The sequence below is a fragment of the Juglans microcarpa x Juglans regia genome, chromosome 6S (assembly GCF_004785595.1).
Source record: "Juglans microcarpa x Juglans regia isolate MS1-56 chromosome 6S, Jm3101_v1.0, whole genome shotgun sequence".
Classification (NCBI taxonomy): Eukaryota; Viridiplantae; Streptophyta; class Magnoliopsida; order Fagales; family Juglandaceae; genus Juglans; species Juglans microcarpa x Juglans regia.
Window position 1 is genome coordinate 6,860,802 of NC_054605.1, and position 7,961 is coordinate 6,868,762.

General features: G+C 37.7%; 1 non-coding gene and 1 pseudogene across 1 annotated transcript; one reads left to right on the top strand and one right to left on the bottom strand.

Annotated features, from left to right (window-relative positions):
• Positions 1-227: 227 nt before the first annotated feature.
• On the top strand, positions 228-334 carry LOC121237989. Its single transcript, XR_005935036.1, has one exon. It is a non-coding gene; the product is annotated as a small nucleolar RNA R71 (small nucleolar RNA).
• Positions 335-3,826: 3,492 nt separating this feature from the next.
• On the bottom strand, positions 3,827-6,397 carry LOC121237927 (annotated as a pseudogene).
• Between the last annotated feature and the right edge of the window lie 1,564 nt (positions 6,398-7,961).

Below are 7,961 nucleotides of genomic sequence, written 5' to 3' on the forward strand. Positions count from 1 at the left end.
AACAGCATTAACATTCATCTTACCTAGTTGTTTAGATAAAGTTGCCATTTGTACCGCCAATATGGTAATAGAATCAAGTTGTAAAACTCCAGCCGCCTTTTCTAAAAAGTTCATAAGCTGCTTCATGAGTTTTACTCTTTAAAGCTCCTCTGGTTGCTATATCAACCATGGACCTGTTTGTAGCTCCCAAACCATTGTAGAATGTTTGGACTTGAAGCCATGCTGGAGGGTTATGATGAGGACACTTTCGCAATAAATCTTTGTACCTCTCTCATGCTTCATACAAAGATTCATTCTCAAATTAAGTGAATGTGGTAATATCATTCCTTAGCTTTGCTATCTTGGTCGGAGGAAAATACTTTGCCAAAAATTTTTGTCTAACTCCTACCAAGTAGTAATGACACTAGGTGGTAGAGAATTCAGCTAGGCGGTTGCTTTTTCTTTGAGTGAAAAAGGAAAAAGTCTCAAACGAATAGCATCATTCATCACTCCATTGTGTGATAAGGTGTTGCAAATCTTTTGATTTGCGATATGAACATTAGAATCCTCTTGCGTTAACCCTCAAACTGAACAGTTTGCTGTATCATTTGAATTATAGCCGGCTTAATCTTGAAATTATTAGCTTGTATAGCCGGCCTCCTTATGCTAGATGTAACCCCATTAACCGAGGGCATAACATAGTCCCTCAAAACCTTATTTGCCTCTCCATTCCGCTGATCCAACATAGTGATGATAGATGTGGTGACTTCTTGCTTCTTCTTTTTATTGATTCCACATAAAGTTTTTTCAATCTCGAGATCGAAAGTGTAAGCTCTAATAGTTTAGATCGGGGCATACACTTCTAAATTCTGAAATAGAAATAGAAGAAAAGCAAAATTGAGGTCAATTTAAACAACTTTTAAAAATAAGTAAAATAAAATCCAAATTAGTAACAATCTAGCTAGTAGCAATATCAATAACAAATAATTAATCCCCAGCAACGGTGCCAAAAACTTGTTGTACTGAAAATATCTGCAAGTGCACATAATCGTAACAAGTAGTAAAGTGTTTCAAAGAAAACGAATGTCAAATCCACAGAGATTAATTATGGAATTGAGTAATGAAATTTACTAAATTAATTACTATTTGGAAAATTGAAATTTAAAAAATAGATTACCTAAATTAAACTAAAGAAAAGAGCATTAAAATTAAGATTTTAAAGATAGTAAGAATATAATTCCAATTATCCTAGCGGATCTCACATAATTTATTATTTCTTGTTACAAAATTTCAATTATCTCAAGTTGATAATAAAACTCTCTTAACTATTCAATATTTTCTCTCGAATAATACTAAAAATATCTCCAATTAATAACTCCATATCTCTATGTGAATTTAATTAATTGGATATTCATTAAGTTCTTTAGATTTTTTTTTTTAAAATCACACTAATCGCGATAAAGTATCTCTATTTTCGCTCAATTAATGGTGCTTAATTTTAGAGCTCTAATCACAAATCTCCTCTCGATCTCATTGCAATTTAATGGACTGAACAATAATTAGCTAGAAAGTTGGAAGCATTAAGAACAAGGAATAAACACTCAATAATAGAAACCGAAACAGGGTCTGGGCAGCAATAAACTTCTAGATAGATTCGGACTTCTCTATTTCTTCTAAGTTTCGAACTTCAAAACGGTAGAATTGGATTTTAGACTCTTCATAAAAGTTTTAGGCCTACTTCTTATTTGTCCAGCAAGACAAACGATACCTAAAACAAAAGTGTAGCTTCAGTTAGAACTCAAAAACCAAACAGTGTTATGTTTTGACTAGATAAGCCCAATTTTAACCTAATTCACTAATTGAACACCTGCAAAATACTAAGAATTCTCAATAATTAAATAAATGTAAAAGACACCTAAAATTCTAGACAAGCGAGCTAAGAATCATGCAAAGCACTTGAATCATGAACAATTAAGCATAAGAAAATGTGTGAATTAAATTCCCACATCAATATTGTATAATTCACTCCAAAATAGATTCATACTGGGAATTGGAAATAATTTTCTTCCCCGACCCAAAGAAGTGAAAAATCAGGCTTAATGTATACCATTCAATTCGCTGTTTTAGATCGTGATTCTCAATTTTACCATAATCTATCTGTATAGTGTGTGTGTGTGTGTGTATATATATATATATATATATATATATATATTTTATATCAATTAACATTTAACACCTTCCAGGACCAAAGAGTTTAAACAAATGTTTATGGACGACACATTCCTATAAAACTCAAATGTTTGTCCATATATTTGAATTAAATTTTTATTTTATTTTATTTAATGTAACATTGTACTGTTTATGTGTCACATGCCTTCTAGCACCAAGCAAATTTGAGTTTAACACCTGGCTTGTTGGAACCAAAATGTCCGCCAGATACTTCCAAGCAACATGTCATCATAAAGCCAACAAGATCAGAAGATATACCAACTATTCGAAATTTCGAATTATTATCAATGGCACACTGACCTAAAACATCGATCAATTAACATAAAATTACCCTAAAACCATATAGAAGATTATATAATGAAAACATATATAATTAGAATGGATACACAAGCCACTGTTTCTATCTCTCTGAAGGGTGCGTATAGGGTTCTTAATCACTTTAAGAAAAGGTTAAGCAAATGAGAATCAATATACACTTGCACAATTGTTAATTCCTGAATAAAATTTACTCAAGTAGTCATCAGGACCTAAAACATTTAGCAGGACTTCAGATTATTCACCTGTGCCTCCTCTACATGATGCCAACTTTTGGAAAGGCCGTCTCATGGTAACTAAAGCATATAGGAAAAGTAAAGAAGCAATTATAGGAAAGGAAAAGAAAAGAAAAAAAGGGAAAAAGAAAAGAGAAATGCTACTCTCACCGCTCCTCCCTCCCGCTCCTTCCTGATCCCGCTTGACGTGGAATGCCCACGTGGCTTGATTTTTAAATAATAAAAAATAAAACTGAATCCCATCATCCGCAAGCCAAATCCATAGATTTTTCTTCGAATCCCATCGTCTACAAGCCAAACCCATCTGCAAGCCAAACCGCACGTATTTGTTTGAAACTTGTTATTTTCCTAAGAAACTATTATAGGAACCGTTTGTTTGTTAACATGAAGCTGACTTAAAAAAATCAATACTTTTTTATTCTATCTCTTCGCCTCTAAAGAGATTTTTTTTTTCTTTATTAATTGAAGTGTTTGGGATTGGGTGGGTATTACGGTTCATACCTTCTCATCAATACGCGTTGCGTCTCCATGTTAACTTTCTTGTAAATATATAAAGTTCTTGAATTTGCTTCTTTGTTTGGCTTTTGTTGCTTCGTGTTGATGTCGGATATGCATTTGCCTGTGGTAGTACGCTCATTTTGACATTTTCGCTGGTAATTCTTTCACATTCTCTTATCTACTAAAATCCATGTTTTTTGTTTGGCTGCGAGAAAACTGAGATGAGCGTAACAAAAGAAAAAGAAGAGAATGTTTGTATTGTTTTCTCAGAAACCCAGGATTCTTACTTAATCTTGAAATTTAAGAGTGTAAGTTTCATTTCTTCAAAGACATTTTATTGGATCAAGTTTTTTGTGAAATTTTTTTCTTGAATTGAGAACTTCATTTACAAGGGATACTAGAGGCCGATGTCGCTGGGAAACTAACATGAGAAAAATGTACTTAAAAATGACATTTTTGTTGAGATTGATTGCTGGGGAACTCACCCAAAACGGAGATAAGAAAAGTCCTATTTACATTTTTGTTCATTTCTCTTTTTCTTTTTTAAATATAATAACACGTGGCATGACACGTCAAGTGGGAGGGACGAGTTGGAGGGCCGAGTTGGAGGGCCGAGCAGTGACTATAGAAGGACTCGAAAGTAAACCAAACCTCCGGACCACCTTCTAAGAAAGTATCTATGACTCTAAATTGACACCCAATATTTCCCCCAAAAAAGGAGGGCAGTGGTTACGCACAAGCCGGAATCCCATCTCCTGGAAAACGAAGACCATAAATTCCATCCCGAAATGACTCCACACAGCGCAATTATACACAAAACTGCCGGAGCGCTTTGTGGCTAGCAGGTCCCATTGCGGTGGGCCTTGATCGGGGACCCAAAAATTAAGCTCAATGATCCCTCCGCCTAACCTAGGCCCAATACAAATTACCCGATCTCCACAAGCCCTAAATGCTAATCCCCAACCATTCATTGAAACTGCCTGCTCAGGTAATCTCCCAATTGTAAACCAGAAATTCCTCTTTGTCATATCTTCTCACCTCCTTTCGTGCATAATCTGCTGCATACACAACATTATTTACAACAGCAAGAAGAGGAGGTGCCTCAGTCATCCCCGCCCCTTCATTCCGTCCAGGGAACATGTTAGGTATCACAGTCCATACCCTTGTCTTCATATCATAAACCTCACGGCACGTAAGCGATTCTGAGTTGCCCTCTCCAATCCCACCCATAATATAAAATTTCCCTTCCATGAAAACGGCCGAGCCCTTTTTTCTCGCTTTATTCATGCCTGGAAGAGTCTCCCAAGTTCCTGTTTCTTAATTATAAAGCTCGGCAGAATTTAGGATATTGGCATTTGGATCACAACCACCAGCTAAAATTGCAATTTCCCCAAGACTGGCAGAACCGAACAAGCACCTGGGTGTATTCATGCTCATACCGGATGACCATGTATTTGTCAAAATGCTATATCTACGAATAACAAGGGATGTTATTTCCTTTCCAAAAACAAGAAGTTCGGTACCAACGGCCAACGACTCCCTGTCTGAGCACATGAAGCATTCATTTGAAGGAATTCTAGGTAAATGCATCCAACGGCGATGACTTGGATCAAATGCTTCCCATTCAAGAAGGCTACAAGAGAGGTAAACCCAATGCTCTACAATACCCATTTCCCTCTTAGTCTATATAGCTCCCCACTCCGAATTAGAGAACGGAAGTTCTGATTCAGTGAGGAGATTGAGCCATAATCAGACCTAGAACAGTGAAGAAGGCAATTAATCGAGATGTCCCGACCAAGTTGGTGGATAAGAGAACTTGAATCTGACCCATTCCGTGTGGAATTTTGGTCATCTGGTTGGTCAGTTTGGAAAACGTGCTTGCTGTTTGAGAGCTCAATCACACAAAGAGCATTATAAATCCATGTGCTGTCTTGCTCACACGAGCTTGGCAAGTCCCTCTGCATGAGATAGGATGGACCCTTCAACATGTTGCCGAAAACATCCAATTCGATCAAGAAAGCCTTCTTTCTTACCATAAAAAGAAAAAAAAAAAAAAAAGCAGTGAATAAAAGTGGAAATTCATAACCAAAACACACATCCACTAGATATGTTATTTTTGAAGTAAATCAAGAAACCGTGTATACTCAGCAATAAAACCAGCAAATATGCAACCAAACTAAACAACTAACACAAACACTTACGTGATTTTAATCACTCCGACATCCAATTAAACAATAAAAAAAGGATCATGCACACGAATCCTTGAACCCAATCAATCTAAATTTGGCACCATAAAAACAACATGCATAAACTGTATTTTGTATCGGAAACACATCTACGGCTTTCGAAGTGTAATAAACGTCTATCACAATCAAAACAATCAGAATATAAGGTAAACCACAGGCTATAACATAGCTATAGAATAATCCAGCCTCTAAAATGAGAATAACCCATGTCAGATCTCAGGCAAATACAAACAGAGAAACAAAAAACAAAGAGGCAAAAAAAAAAAAAAAAACAGAAGAAAAACAAATTGAGAACCAATCACATACCAGACTCTACTGAAAACGCTGCATGCAAATTTACCAAATCTGTACGCATGATGTTTGAACCTCCAACAGTCAAACTCAAAAAACTAGATGGCCATTTCGAATTTCTAATTACCGAGAACCCATAATTTCCTTTCCCTTTTGTTCATCTGTGAGTGCATAAATGATAAACATATACCCGGGAACTCTAATATCAAATAAGAGAAAATACGTACTGGGAAACAGATAGAGCAGAACGCTTAAGAATTGAATAAGAAAGCTTCAGTTCTCGCTGCCTCCTCCTCCTTGCTCCTCCTCTCTCTAAATCACAAACCCAATTGCTCTCTCCCTCACTCTTTTAGCTCGGTTTATATTCGCCTGTGTTGCGAGAGAGCACTTGGTACTGGCACTAGATTCCTTTACAGTGCATAAAAATGGAATTATAATATATATTTATATATATATATATATTTATTCGTTTGAAAGAAAGGATTGGGTGGTCGGTCCCACGACCCCAAGAAAGTGAGAAGTGAGTCGCCGTTTGGGGATTTTGCGGCTGAGTTGAACCGAAACCGCCAACGGCGATTTGTGCACGTGTTACTAAAAAATCATACTTCTTCTTTCTTTCCAAACAATATCATATAGGAATACTCACAATATTTTTAATTCTAAAAAATTATAATGGTATTTTTATGAATCACTGCATATAGATTGCTCGTATCTGGCGAGCGAAAGCATCTTATACTCAGGCGAGCAAAGAGTAAAGGAGAAGTACTCATCCACGGAGTATAAAGGTATCACGCCCTCCTTGAGCATAAGTGCCGGAACCCGAAGCGAGCAAATAGTACTAGCTATGGGCCGAGCAACCCCATCCCTCATCGGGGTGAGTAAAAGGTACTTGCCAATACAGGTGAGCAACTTGAAGAATGTTAGGCCACTTAATGGGATCAGGCTTACAGGCTGGAAGGTGGGACGTAGTGGAAGAGGTTATGGGCACGTGAAGAATGAGAGAAACGTTGGATGGACTGGGTCGCATGCAGTTCCGAGTTTTACGTTACTTTTATTTCTGTTAGTGGTGCTTTGTTTTTACGTATAGTGCATGTTCTGTTTTTATGTGTGAGTTAGTTTCATTCTATTTTTTTTTACGTTCTGTTTTATTCTGTTTTATGCTCTGTTTCATGAGCAGTATTTTTAGTTCTTAGTCCGCAAGTTTAGTCCGCAAATTTCCTTTTATTTCGGGGTGTAGGCTACATAATTCTGCTATTTAAGTAGACGAGAATTATGAATGAAAGGCTTCAAAAATAGTTGAGTCAAACTGTGGTACATTCTCACCCGAAGAGAACAATTTATATATATTTTATCGTCTGTGTTTGGGACCTATCAATTGGCCTCAGAGCCAGGTTATTTATGGGAACCAACAAAGAGCGTATTGAGCAGTTGGAGGCTGGGCTCGGTGGAGTGCAGGAGGGGTTACACCGAATGGAGAGTAGCATGGCCGACAGGCTTCGCCATTTGGAAGAAACTCTCAATCACCTCTCTGATGTTTTGCTCACAAACCAGGAGAACCCCAACCACGGAAACCATCACCGAGAAGGCAACGATGGAGGACGGATGGTTGTATCATCCAAAACAACAAAACTTCAATTTCCTAGATTTTCAGGAGATGATCCGACGGAATGGTTCAATCGGGTGAATCAATTTTTTGAGTTTCAAAATACTCCCGAAGCCCAGAAAGTTTCCTTGGCCTCCTACCACTTGGAAGGAGAGGCCAACCAGTGGTGGCAGTGGATCTGCAGGACAGTCCGAGAAGAAGGACGCGTTCTCTCATGGGCAAATTTTGAAGACGAACTCTGGGCTCGCTTTGGACCTTCGGAGTGCGAAGATTTTGATGAAGCTCTTTCAAGAATCATGCAGACAGGCTCTCTGCGTGATTACCAACGAGAATTTGAACGCTTGGGCAATCGGGTACGAGGCTGGACACAAAGAGCTCTTGTGGGAACATTTATGGGTGGGTTAAAATCGGACATCTCGGATGGTATCCGAATGTTTAAGCCTCAGACATTAAAGGAGGCTATCAGCTTCGCGCGAATGAAAGATGATCAACTATCGAGACAAGGGACGTGTGTACATCCTCCAGTACCAGTGAGAGACCCATTAGCTCTTCCGCTAGCAACTC